The 14,504-nt window shown below is 52.5% G+C and overlaps 1 protein-coding gene across 1 annotated transcript in view; it reads right to left on the bottom strand.

Annotated features, from left to right (window-relative positions):
• The window catches only part of JRK (Jrk helix-turn-helix protein), a 387,231-nt gene that overhangs the window by 295,169 nt on the left and 77,558 nt on the right, over positions 1 to 14,504 (bottom strand). The window lies entirely within an intron of this gene.

Genomic DNA, 14,504 nt, shown 5'->3' with positions numbered 1-14,504 from the left:
GGTTTTGACAAATGGTTTGTGATTTGTATCCCTCCTTGCAGGATTCTACGAGTGTTTTCACTGCCTTAAAAAGAGGGAAGGAAAACCCATGCTCTGGCTGCTCACCCATCCTGCCCCAGCCTCTGGCATCTCCGATCTTTTCATCATCACCATGCTTTTGCCTTTTCCAAAATGTTGTATAGTTGGAATGACACAGTTTGTAGCCTTTTCAAAGTGACTTATCTCAGTTAGTGATATGCATTTCAGGTTCCTCCATTTCTTTTCATGGCTTAATAGCTCATTTCCTTTTTTTTTTTTTTTTTTCCTAGAGGCTGGGTCTCACTTCTTTAGTGGTTGCCTTAGAGTTTGCAATATACACTTAAAATTCATCCTCCAAGTCCACTTTCATATAACACTATACAGCTTCAGAGGTAACGCAAGCACTTTACAATCATCAGATATTCTTAAGCAGGGCATAGTTGCTCATGTCTGTCATCCCAGCACTTTGGGAGGCTGATACAGGTGGATCACCTGAGGTCAGGAGCTGGAGACCATCCTGGCCAACATGACGAAACCCTGTCTCTACTAAAAATACAAAATTAGCCAGGTGTGGTGGCGCATGCCTGTAATCTCAGCTACTTGGCAAGCGAGGCAAGATGAATGCTTGAATCAGGGAGGCGGAGGTTGCAGTGAGCCAAGATCATCCCACTGCACTCTAGCCTGGGCAGCAAAGCAAGACTCCATCTCAAAATAAATAAATAATAAGATATTTTTAATTCTACTCACCCATCCCTTGTATCATTGCTGTCCTTCATTTCACATATACATAACTATGATCATCAAATATACATTCTGACTTTTATTTATGTATATTTGTTTATTTGTTTATTTATTTATTTATTTATTTATTTATTTATTTTTGAGACAGAGTCTCACTCTGTCGCCCAGGCTAGAGTACAATGGCATGATCTCGGCTCATTGCAACCTCTGTCTCCCGGGTTCAAGCAATTATCCTGCCTCAGCCTCCCAAGTAGCTGGGATTACAGGCATGTGCCACCATGCCTGGCTAATGTTGTATTTTTAGTAGACACAGGGTTTCACCATGTTGGCCAGGCTGGTGTCGAACTCCTGACCTCAGGTGATCTGCCCACCTCGGCCTCCCAAAGTGCTGGGATTATAGGCATGAGCCACTGTGCCCAGCCAGCGTTCTTATTAAGCTAAAAGAATTTGATAACACCCATAGGTGCCCCTTAGAGACTTCCAGTTAGCTATACCCTATGAAGGACTGGCCCACAGCCCCAGAACCACCTGGAACCTGCCACACCCCAAACCAGCTGGAGAGTCCTGGACTCGGTCTCCCTGCAAGTCTCACCCTGAGCTTCTGATTGGCAGAGCCCCATCACATGACTGCCCTTAGCAGCAGGGGAGCCTGGGAAGTGCAGTTTTCTAAGTCTCATTTTGGGGAAGGAGGGTTGTGAGGGACAAGAAAAATAAGAAAACGAGTTAATCAAAATCTGAAAACAGAAGTTATACCATCTGTCACTCACATCACAGCCACAGCTTTCTCAAGGTTGAAAGTGTTTGGGGTTCCCGCAGCTTTTCCACTTTCTTGCTAATCACAAGACGAAGGCCTCACTCTGCCGGCTTCACCACAGGGCCGAGGTGAGGTGAGACGCAGGGGTCCTCCCCATCAGGTCAGGCAGGGGCAGGCTGGGGCAGCCCTGGGGCTCCTGCATCACCCAGTGACCACCTGCCTTCTGTCTGTGCCCACGCCATCCCCAGCCTGAGCCTTAAAATGCCACAGCTGCACCGACCGTGAGAGCCACACCTGCCCTATCACACAGTGTGCAATGAATAAATGAAAGTCGATGTAATGAAACCTGAGAACTGCCATTCCCATTTCAAAACCCTGGCCCCACCGTTGTCCTCAGTCTCACACCATACCTCACTGCCACAGGACCCTGCCATCAAAGAGGCATAAACTAATTACCTACCAAACACCACTGCAGTGACAGTCTTCACAGTGAAATCTGAAAAATAAACAACTGAAAGAAATTAAGCTCGGTAGGCAGGAGGTAGGTACTGGATCCTACAAATTCCTAATAGTTCAACCCTACCCCCATCCCAGCCTGAGGAGCGGAACCCACACCAGCTCCATCCCATGCACAGCACCCTCCCCCACTGAGCCATGGAGCCCACCCTTCCCGGCCCCTCTGTGCCCCACAGCAGCAAGCACTCTTCCCATTCCCGTGTTCCACCACATCCTCTCAACTGGAGCATTTCCACCGGCTGTAAACCTCTCCTATGTAAAAATGCATATTGTCGGGTGTGGTGGCTCATGCCTGTAATCCCAGCACTTTGGGAGGCTGAGGAGGGTGGACCACTTGAGATCAAGAATTCCAGGCCAGCTTGGACAAAATGGTGAAACCCTATCTCTACTAAAAATACAAAAATTAGCCAGGCATGGCGGCACATGCCTGTAATCCCAGCCACTTGGGAGGCTGAGGCAGGAGAATGGCTCGAATCTGGAAGGTGGAGGTTGCAGTAAGCCAAGATAGCGCCACTGCACTCCAGCCAGGGCAACAGAGCAAGACTTTGTCTCAAAAAATAAAGCATACATATAGACATGCATGCATACACATGGACATATACACATACACGCATATATACATGAAAGCACACGGATACCTGCCTACACATATGCCCTGTGTGGACCCACATGTGTGCGTGTGTTTTGTGCATATATGCCTGTACACACACATGTGCATGCATGCGTACATAAGTTTATACATACATACTTCATGTGAGTAAGAACAAGCAAAAATCACGAACTTTCCTATGTGAATACCACCAATAACCCCTTAGAATAACTGTAAGCTCTCCTTCACAGGGCGAACAATGATAAACCATCCAGGGTAACTCAGTGTGCACTCCCTGCTAAAAAAGTTACACTTTACTGAAGAGCGCTTAAAACCTGAACGGAAATAGACAGACCATGCTTCCACATGAGAGGACCACTGTGGTAGAGGTGTCAATTCTCCCAGTAAAGTTTTTTTATTTTTTTGAGACAGGGTCTCGCTCAGTCACCCAGGCTGGAGTGCAGTGGCATGAACACAGCTCACTGCAGCTTCGAACTCTTGGGCTCAAGTGATCCTCCCACCTCAGCCTTCTGACTGGCTGGGACCACAGATGTGGGCCACCATGACCAGCTAATTTCTTTCTTCTGTTTTTTTTTTTTTTTTGTTTGTTTGTTTGTTTGTTTGTTTTTGAGACCGGGGTCTCCCTGTGTTGCCCAGGCTGGTCCCAAACTCCTGGGTTCAAGTGATCCTCCCACCTCAGCCTCCCAGAGTGCTAGGATTACAGCCATGAGCCACCACAGCTGGCCAAATCAATAAACATAAGAAAACTCCAAATATCCTCCCAACAGGAGTTATGTGTGTAACATGAATCTGGAAGATTAAATGTGCAGCAAAGGCAGAAGTATGAAAGTACAAGAAAAACCAAGAGCTTACGCCAGCGGATCTCAGACCTTTCATACAGCTGGAGATGCACACATTACAGTACTGGCAAGGAGACGAACAAACACATCAGAGGATCAGAATGCAAAGGGGTGTGTGTGTGTGTGTGTCTCTGTGTGTGTGTGTGTGTGTGTGTATATGTGTGTGTGTGTTTGTGCACATGTGTCTGTGAGTGCATGTGTGCATGTGTATGTGGGGGGGTGTGTGCACGTGTGTCTGTGTGTGTGTGTCTGTGTGTGTGTATGTGTGTGTCTGTGTGTGTGCGTGTGTGTGTGTGTTTGTGCACATGTGTCTGTGAGTGCATGTGTGCATGTGTATGTGGGGGGGTGTGTGCACGTGTGTCTGTATGTGGGTGGGTGTGTCTGTGTGCGTGTCTGTGTGTGTGCATGTGTGTCTGCATGTCTGTGTGCATGCATGTGTATGTGTGTGTGCATGTGTGTATGTGTGGGGGTGCGTGTGTGTGTGTCTGTGGGTGCATATGTGTATGTGTGTGTGTCTGAGTGTGTGTGTCTGTGTGTGCATGTGTCTGTGTGCATGTGTCTGTGTGCATGTGTGCGTGCAAGCATGTGTACATGCATGTGTGTGTGTCTGTGTGTGTGTCTGAATGTGTGCATGTGTTTGTGCCTGTGTGTGCCTGTGTCTGTGTCCGTGTGTGTCTGCGTGCATGTGTGTCTGTGTGTGTGTCTATGTGTGTGTGTCTGTGTATGTCTGTGTGTGTGTCTGTGTGTCTGTGTCTGTGTGTGTCTGTGTGTGTGTGTCTATGTGTGTGTGTCTGTGTATGTCTGTGTCTGTGTGTGTGTCTGTGTGTGTGTGTCTGTGTGTCTGTGTGTGTCTCTGTGTGTGTCTGTGTGTATGTGTGTGTGTCTGTGTGTCTGTGTGTGTGTGTCTGTGTGTGTATGTCTGTGTGTCTGTGTGTGTGTGTGTGTCTGTGTGTATGTGTATGTGTGTGTGTCTGTGTGTCTGTGTGTGTGTCTCTGTGTGTGTGTGTCTACGTGTGTGAATTTAACACAGGCATCAGCACGGTGGTTCCAACCAGTGCTTCGAGTCAGCAGCATTGGAACAATGTCTTACCCATTTGGAATGAGAGGAAGAGAGACAGAAAACCCGAAAAACACCTCAGTGAAAACCGTCAGTAATTTTGTTTACAGTCTTAGAGTGCAGAAATATTGGAGAATTATACACTTAAATTATTCAAAAGTGAAAATATTTACATAACAGCCATTAACTGAAGATTTTTAAAAAACAGTGAATGACGAGCAGGACAAATTATTTGCAGTAGGTGTAACAAGCAAAAAGTAACATCTCAAGCACGTAAAGACCCAGTGTAAAAGAGCAGAGGCCCTGAGCAGGCGGTTCACAGATGAGGAAGTGACAGGACCCCCCACGGGAACATCCAGGGAAGCAATTCAACGCGGTGATGAGATGCCACCCGGCCCCGCCCAGATCAGGGTGCAAAAATGTAAACGCCTGATAAAAGTCAGTGTTTTCAAGGGTGTAGGGAAATGAATACGCTTATATCCTGTATAAACCGGTGCCATCTTTTAGGAGGGCCAGTTGGCAGGGGTAACCAAAATGTTAAATATGTGGGCATTCCTCTGTTTTCAGAAATTTCACTTTTAGGAATCTTTTTGACAGAAATACTCTGATTTGGGCACGAAGATGTGTGTAAAAGGTGTGCAAAGCTGTAATAACAAAAAGCTGGAGGCCACTAAAGTCTCCATGCAAGGGGTACTATCTAAGCCGCGGCTCTGTTATACTGGGCAACTGTTATTTAAAAAAGAATTAGATGCATCTGTAGGTCCTAACAACAATATATCTACAAGACACGTTAATGTTTAAAATCAAGGCTCTAGGAACTCCAGTTAAAATAGTTAACACGGACCAGGCATTGTGACTCACGCCTGTACTCCCAGCACTTTGGGAGGCAGACACAAGAGGATTTCTTGAAGCCACGAGTTTGAGACCAGCCCTGGGCAACATAGTGAGACCCTCATCTCTACAAAAATTAGAAAAAGTTCTAAAATTAGAAAAGAAAGAAAGAAAAAGTTAGTGGTGGCAAACCCCTGTGGTCCCAGCTACTTGGGAGGCTGAGGCAGGAAAATCACTTGAGCCAGGAGGTGGTGGCCGCAGTAGCTGCGATTGTGCCACTGCACTCCAGCCTGGGCCACAGACGGAGAGACCCTACCTCGAAAAAAATTAATAAAGATATAAAGAATCCTAATTCTCTCTGGAAGGAAGACGAAGCGCCTGCTAACATCACCAGCTGCCCTGGGAGAGAGCACCGGGATGCGGTTCCCTCCTGACCAGGCCCCGCCTCTTCTGGGAGGCCGCCCGGGACTGCATCGCAGCTGCAGGAGTCTGTGGTCCAGCGTGGATTTGGGTGCGGGAGGCGTGACACAAAGGTGGACAGCAGTTCCTGGGGGCCTGTGGGGTGCCCCTGAGACCGCGGGGCAGGTGCGTGTTCTCCCAGAAGGCCCCGGGGTCAGGGGCGCCCAGTGTCCTCTCCACCAATCACTTCTCAGCACGGCGGCTCCTAGACCCCTGGGTCCCAGCACCTGCTGTGTGCTCCGGGTCAGCCACAGTGACTGAGGGGAGAGTCACACAGTCTGGAGAGGGAGGCGAAGATGCTTTGCCTGGGGGCTGAGGCGGGACATGGCAAGTCCCCGGACTCTTCCTGCCAGCTCCCCGCAAGGGTGTCCCCAGCGCCTGGCCTCCCAGGAGGTCAGCAAGGGCATGGGCTCCAGAGGAGCAGGTGGCGGGGTCTGCAGTCGGGGCAGGCCAGGAGGCGCCCGAGGGCTGTTGAGCTCTGCTTCCCAGAGACGGCGCTGTCCTTGCCCCCACGGGTGGGGCTGGCAGTCAAGTTCCATTCAGGAAAACAAGGATGGGTCACCAGAAGCACCCAGTTTGCCGCAGTGACAGCCCCCAGGCAGGTGAGGCCTATCCTGAGCACACGTGGCTTTCAGCGTTTCCCTTTGCCCACCCTGGATGCTTCTGAGGCCTTTCACCCCACGGGCACATCCTTCCACCTTCATTTCACGCAAACACCTTTGGCTGGACGGTGAGCTCACGCAGGAGGCTGTGAGCGCAGTTGAGGGAACAGGACTCGTGTGCTCCTCCACCCCACATCCCACCATCCGGCCCATGGAGGAGCAAGTATAGGCCCTGGACAGGCACAGTCGGGCAGCGCTGTCCCGGAGAGAGACGCACATCCCGGCGCCCTGTCCAGGCTTGGTCCTTGCTGGACCTTGTGGACGTGACAGGCTGGGATTGAGGGGAGGAAGCGTGAGGCAAAGGCCAGCACCCCCCAGCCAGGCTTCCCCCACCTCCCCCGAAGCCTGTGGACACTAAATGTTATCAAGACCCAGAGAGATCAAAGTGTTCAGTGGAAAATTACTCAGCTTCATGCGAATTTGCTTCTGTTTTGGGCAAGGACGTTCTAAGCATGAAAAGAAAGGCTTGACAGATTGATGATAAAAATGTCAACCTTCTGCATAAGTGAATTTAAAAATATATTAAAAACTGAAAAATATGTGACAAGGGCTTATCACATTTAATACAGAAGTAATTGTTCATTTTCTCAAGGGCAATTTTTAAAATTAAAAAAAGGAGAAAACAAATTGGAAAAATACAAAAAAGATAAACTGAGGAAAGAACAAAGAAAAAAATGAACAAGAAACGATTGTCAAAATTGTCATGTGTAAAAAATAATAGGAAGTGGGGGCTTTTGTTTTTTGGGTTTTTTTTTAGACATAGTTTCATTCTTGTTGCCCAGGCTAGAGTGTAGTGGTGCAATCTCGGCTCCCTGCAACCTCCGCCTCCTGGATTCAACGATTCTTCTGCCTCAGCCTCCCAAGTAGCTGGGAATACAGGCACGTCCCACCACGCCCGGCTAATTTTGTACTTTCAGTAGAGATGGGATTTCACCATGTTGTCCAGGCTGGACTCAAACTCCTGACCTCAAGCGATCCACTCACCTCAGCCTCCCAAAGTGCTGGGATTACAGATGTGAGCCACCACGCCAGGCTGGAAGTGGGGACTTTTGATTCATAAACAAAGAGATAAAAGTGACCTGTACACATCAGAATGCCCAGCCTCGCCACCAATGAAAAAGAAGTCACAGAGCAAGGAGATGTTCTTGAGCCCGGCTTGTTTACAAGCCTTCTTGTTTTATTTTGTTTTCAATCATGAAAGCCAGCTTCGTGTGGGGCTGGGAGTGAGTGTCCAGGCAAACTGCAGTGCGTTGGGTCCTCCCAGAAGGTGGCGAGCTAACCTGCGCCCAGAGCTTTAAACTGTTCCTGGTCTTTGACCCCATCATGCGACTTTAGAATTTGACTGAAAAGAAATAATCCAAGATACCACCTGTGCATATGACTTCGTTCTTCATGATAGGAAAATGCAGGCGGGGAATAGGAAAAACTGACGGGCACCCACTGTCTCCCCTCAGACCCCTAAAGCAGCCCTGAGACCAGGATTTGGAGGGGAAGAGGGTCTACGGCCAGTGAGACAGAGACAGAGGGAGTCAAGGAGAGGGGCTCTGCGCACCGCTGGGACCGTGCGGCTGGGTTGTGCTGGGCCCCGAGAAGCCCACGGAATGCCTCCCACGGCCCAGCATGAACAGGTGCTGCCTCCTGGGGCGGGGACAGGCCGGGGGCCAGCCTGAGTCTGCGTTCCCAGGGTGCCCATGCCACAGGTGATGGGGTCCCATCAGAAAGGACCTAGTTTTAGCCAGGAGTGGTGGTTCACACCCGTAATCCCAACATTTTGTGAGGCTGAGGTGGGAGGATCGCTTGAGGTCAGGAGTTCGAGACCAACCCGGCCAATATGGTGAAACCCTGTTTCTACTAAAAATACAACAATTAACCGGGTATGGTGGCGTGTGCCTGTAATCCCAACTACTCAAGAGGCTGGGACAGGAGAATAGCTTGAATCCGGGAGGCGGAAGTTGCAGTGAGCTGAGATCACGCCACCGCTCTCCAGCCTGGGCGACAGAGCTAGACTCTATCTCAGAAAAAAAGAAAAGAAAAGAAAAGAAAAGACCCAATTTCTAAGGACCTGAGAAAATGCTCACAACCCACTGTTAGACCTAGAGACAGCCCGCCGTCCATCACCTGGACAGATGTCTCATGGCTGTCCTCAGCGTGCTGTGCACCCTGCTGCCCCACCTTCTTCTAGACGGCAGATCCAGTGGCACACGCCCGAGCTCAGAGCTCACAGTGTGCACACAGGCTTCAAGGACCCCCACAGCGTAATGAGATGCTCACCACGTGCCACTCCAGACCCACGGAGAGGGCCCTGGTCATTAGAGGCTGTCTGAGGCTGCGCCAGGCCACCCTGCTGGGACTGGGTTGGGTGGGGAACTTCCACCGGAGCCCCTTTTGATGACCCCCCCATCCCCAAGGAATCAGCTACGGAACCATTTCCATATGCAACCAGCTCCTGGGATGCAGTTCATAGGGTCCCCTGCAGGTGGGAGAGCCCCACACCCCCACTCGGCCTGAAGAAGCTCCTGTGGGAGAAAGTCAGAGACCCACCCGCCCGCCGATGGCATTGACCAGCATCTGCACCCATAGGTCCCCTCGACCAGCTGCAAACACTTAACTCACAGGAGCAGCCTCTGCTGGGTGCTTGAGTGTGTGTCTCAGCAGAAGGTCTTGCCTGGAGCTAACTGTGTCCCAGGAGCCTGCTGGTTAGAGGGACCATTTCATCTCAAGAGCCCTTGTGTGCTTAAGGGACAATTAGGGGCTCTGAGGACACAGGCCACACCAGTTTCCCTGCTGCAGAGTGAAGTCAGCCCAGGATTATGCCCTGACCCTGGGCTGCAGCTGAGGCACAGCCCTGGCTTTGTTAGGAAAGTGGCCCAGCCCAGCCCAGTCCCAGGGCTGCAAAACATTAGGGAAGCCACCTGTGCACATGCCCTCCAGAGGAGAGGGCATGAGAGGAAGGAGGAGGGCCGCAGAGCCCCCATGGGGAGGTTGTGGACACCTCCCATGCTGGAAGCCACCCACCGTACAAAAAGGCCTTCCAGGGAAGCTTCAGTGAAGTCTGCTGTGTTCACAAATGCCTGTCTAAGGGGCTCCTCTGAAGAGACTGGGGGAGGTGCTATCTTAGGGCTTTGGGTCTCTAAAGACAGAACCAACTAACACGCTCAAGGAACAGGCAGTGACTCTCATGAGGCTTTTAATTAAAGGATGTGCGGATTAACACACTGACCAAGACCAGAGGCTGGGCTTGAGGCAGTGGCGGAGGGGATTGGGGAGTAGCATTGGTGCCCCGGCCCTGAAGCCCAGTCTCCCAGCTGGACGAAGCCCGACCCTTGGTTATCCTGCTCTGCAGTGCTCTGGAAGTCCAGAGTGGACTGCAGTTCTTAAGAGCTGAGATTCTGGTTGGGGTTAGTGCTTCTGCCTCCAGGAGGGCATCCCTCAGGGCCCAGCCCCTGGGGACACCGTGTTCTTCGGGAGCTGCGGGAGCTGGGGATGCCCAGGCAGCCTGGCATTGCCTGCATCAGCTCCTGCTGCCACCAGAGCTAACCCACCCAGTGCTGGGGGCGCACCTGTCCCCATGTGGGCAGCCGCTCCACCCCTGCACACAGACCAGGGGGTCCGGGCAGCCACTCCACCCCTGCACACAGACCGGGGGTCCGGGCAGCCGCTCCACCCCTGCACACAGACCAGGGGGTCCCGCCACAGGGTTTCTGTTTGCCAATGGTCTTGGGACCCAACTTACAGCAGCACATTTGAGTATGATTCCAAGTTCTTAGGAGGACCCAGCCTTGGAATGCAGGTAAAGATGAAGGCCCGAAGGCAGTGGTCTGTACTATCAGAGGTGCCTCGGCCTTGGCATCATTAACAGGCTTGTTGCTGTGGCCGCCTAATGGTGCTAGCCCCTGGAGGCCAGCAGGTGGCCAACTCTCACACAATGCAGTACCCTGGACAGCATCAAAGACAATGCTCAAATGCGGCCACAACGTCTCCTGTAACGCCCATGTGCGTGTCCATTCTCTCCTGGAATCCCTCCAGTTGGAGGTAGGGCCCAGAGAGGGCAAGTGCCCTGCCTAAGGTCACAAAGCAAGTCAGCGGCAGATGCGACCCGGCTGCAGACTCCTAATCCACTCTTGAGCATTCCTGGGGCTGAGCCCACTGCTATCTGTTGAGTCAGGCCACCCAGATGCTGAGGGCCAGCAGTCCCCAGCTGACTCTGAGGCTTGCTGTGCTGTTGCAGAGACCCGTGTTGCAACACGAGGCCCTGGAGGTGGCTAGGCTCTCTTAGTAGCCAGGTCAGGTGTAAGCACATGATTTTATAACAATCGTTGGCTGACCTGGGGGAGCTGGAAAACAGAGTGCAGAGGGCTGTTTTTTAAGACCTGTGAAATTCATTCCTGCCCCTCTCGGCAGGCAAAAGCCTGCCTGACTCTTCCTCATTGTTCTCCCACCTTACAGGGATGCACAGCAAGAGGCAAGTGCAGCCCCAGGGCTCAGTGTGTGACGGGGACCAGGGCTCAGTGTGTGACCAGGACCAGGGCTCAGTGTGTGACAGGGACCAGGGCTCAGTGTGTGACCAGGACCAGGGCTCAGTGTGTGACAGGGACCAGGGCTCAGTGTGTGACCAGGACCAGGGCTCAGTGTGTGACAAGAACCAGGGCTCAGCGTGTGACCAGGACCAAGGTTCAGTGTGTGATCAAGACTAGGGCTCAGTGTGTGACAGGGACCAGCGGTCAGTGTGTGACCAGGGTCAGGGTTCAGTGTGTGACAGGGACCAGGGCTCAATGTGTGACCAAGACCAGGACTCTGTGCATGACAGGGACCAGGGTTCAGTGTGTGACCAGGGTCAGGGTTCAGTGTGTGACCAGGACCAGGGCTTAATGTGTGACTAGGACCAGGGTTCTGTGTGTGACAGGGACCAGGGTTCAGTGTGTGACCAGGGTCAATGTTCAGTGTGTGACAGGGACTAGGACTCAGTATGTGACCAGGACCAGGGCTCAGTGTGTGACAGAGGCCAGGGTTCAGTGTGTGACAGGGACCAGGGCTCAGTATGTGACATACATACTGTATGTGCTCAGTATGTGACTAAGTATGTGGTCAGGGCTCAGTGTGAGACCAGGACCAGGGCTCAGGGTGTGACATAGACCAGGACTCAGTGTGTGACCAGGGTCAAGGCTCAGTGTGTTACCAGGACCAGGGCTTGGTGTATGAATAGGGCCCACGGCTCAGTGTGTGACCAGGGTCAGGGCTCAGTGTGTGACCAAGGTCAAGGCTCAGTGTGTGAGCAGATTCCAGGTCTTACCCACTGTCCCACTTTTCTCCCTCTTCCTTTCTCAGCAGACTTTGCCCTCTGTTCAGTAATTACAAGGATTTAAATTAAGCATTTCCTGGGTGCCAGCACTGTGTGGGCCATTTCATGTGGAATATCTCACCCACTCTCAGGACCTTAGGATGGAGGCCACTTGCTATTCTCATTTTGGAGGAAGGAGATAGAGAGCCCAGCAGTTGCGGCATTTGCCTGAGGCGTTGCTTGCCAACATCAGAGCTCTGATTAGAAACCAGTCTCCCCAGCCCCTTTGATTTCCCCGCCACTCCCTGCCCTCCTGCTGAGGCCCAGGCACACCGCCCTGCCCACCTGCCACCCAGAGGAGAGGCACTCACTGGTCCAGGTAGCGATTGGTGTTTTGGCAGGATGTGGGCTGGAAACAATTCCCTCAATTCCCTGTCGCAGAGCACTCATGGCATCTCAGTGCCTGGGCTGGGGGAGGCACAGCTGGTGGTCAGAGACCAAGCCCTGGTCCCTGCCCGGCCTCCCACATCACAACCGTCAGGCATGGACTCTGCTTTTGGGAAAGCACCATCTTACCAAGCCCTGCACCCTGTCCTCCACCGCCCACCCATGTGGACACCGGGCCCTGCAAGTGCTGCGGCTCCATGGTGCACACTGAGGCTCAGATAAAGAAGTCGTCTCCACTTTCTCGGGAGAGGACTAGAAATCACCTGGGTTAGGGAACCAAAGCTCTGAGCAGCCAGAGATCTAGGCTACCAGGTAATCCCCAGCACCCCCGGTACCCCTCAAAGCCCACCAGGCCAATGGGGGCAACTCTGCAGGACTGGGCAAAAGCAGCAGCGATCAAACGGTGCCCCTGGGGGAGTTAGGAAGACAGAGTGGGCAGGCAGCCCAGGGGCTGGGAATGGGGCAGAGGGACCAGGCTGTGGCCCTGCGCTGGCTCAGGCTCGGGCTGCACCTCCTGTGGGGCCTCTGACGAGTCCTGCCCTCTGTGCCCCAGCTTCCCCCTCTGAGCAGCACGGGTGCCTGACTGCACAGGCCGGTCCAGCTAGGCCAGCCCAGGCTGTCAGGGTGGCCGCCAGCACCCCCAGGGACCCAGGGGGGACCCACAGCAGGGGTGCGCATTGGCTTACCTGAACATGCCAGCCTCAGAGGCAGCAGTCAAGACAGGTGGATCCTCATGGCTAGGGTGGGGCAGGTAGGCAGGTGGTGGCCCCGCCCAGAGCTCAGGCTGTCTGGCCTGGATTAGGCCATCTGGTCTTTATAGGGCCTTCGCCAGCTGTGGCTGGAGTGGAGCAGATGTGTTCCTCACTCTCTCCTGACTCCATCCCAACATGTGACATCACCCAAGGTGTGGTTGGAGCAGTAAATACTTCCGGGAGCGCACCTGCTCCTAAGCTCCCCAGCTGCCTAGGACTGGTGCCCTGGCCCTGGAGAGCCACTCAGTGCCCCCTTCGCCAGCCCCCTGCACACACACCTCCCCACCACGGCACCCAGGGGACAGCAATGCCGGTGTCTGCATCTCCTTAGGGTGCATCACCCAGGGGCATCCTCAGCTCCGCCACCATCGCAAAGGCCACAGGCCAGGTGCCAGAATGGCAGCTGTGTGCGTCTCACAGCTCTGGAGCTGGGAAGTCCAATATCGAGGTAGCAGCAGGGCTGGTCCCTCCTGAGGCTTCTCTCCTTGGCATGGGGAAGGCATTTTCTCCCTGCATCCTCACGCAGTCACCCCTGTGTGTGTGTCCTCATTTCCTCTTCTAATAAAGACACCAGTCAGGTTAGGTTAAGGCCCCCTGTATAATCTCATTTTAACTTAATCTCCTCTCTAAAAACCCTGCCCCCAGACACAGTCTCGCTCTGAGGTATTAGGGATTGGAACTTCAGCACAGGAATGCAGAGGAACACGATTCTGCCCCTAGCACAGGGAGAGGGAGAAATGGGTCCTTTTCCCGGGCTGGGGCGTGATCATGACAGAGGCGATCGCCGAGAGCCCCATGGGGGCGGGTATCCTTGTTCCTAAGATGGGACCAAAACTCATAGCTGGAATCCATTCAGTCAGGAGACTACTGGCCACATTTGGGCCCGCAGGGCTCTGCTTCCTTAAACAAATAAACATTCACAATTTCAAAGTGCCAGGAACTTGTCCTTTCTTCTTGACTACAAGGATTCCAGGTGTGAGCTTTAGCCCCATTTTATGGACAAGGAAACTTGAAGGCCCAAGGTGGGAGGTGGCTGGCCAGGTAAGGGCTGGCAGGTGGGGGCTGGTTCCGGAGGCTGTACGAGAAGCATGGTGCCAACATCTGTACTTGGTGAGAGCTTCGGGCTGCCTCCACTCATGGTGGAAGGGAAACGGGAGTCACCATGTGCGGAAATCACGTGGTGAGAGAGAAAGTGAGAAAGAGAAAGGAGAGATGCCAAGATCTTTTTAACAACCAGCTCTTGGGGGAATTTTCACAGGAACCAATAGAGCAATAACCCATTCATTGCTTCAAGAACAGCATCAAGTCATTCATGAGGCATTCACTCCCATGACCCAACACCTTCCATTAGATCCCCACCTCCAACATTGGAGATCAAATATTAACATGAGGGTTGGAGGGTCAAATATCCAAACTGTAACACCATGTTTGTGATAATGGCATTAATCCATTCATGAGGGCAGAGCCCTCATGACCTAATTTCCTCTTAAAGATCCCACCTCTCACCACTATGCACTGGTGCTTAAGTTTCTAACACATG

This window comes from Macaca thibetana, chromosome 8, assembly GCF_024542745.1.
Source record: "Macaca thibetana thibetana isolate TM-01 chromosome 8, ASM2454274v1, whole genome shotgun sequence".
Taxonomy (NCBI): Eukaryota; Metazoa; Chordata; class Mammalia; order Primates; family Cercopithecidae; genus Macaca; species Macaca thibetana.
This window is presented reverse-complemented; position numbering and strand designations above follow the sequence as displayed.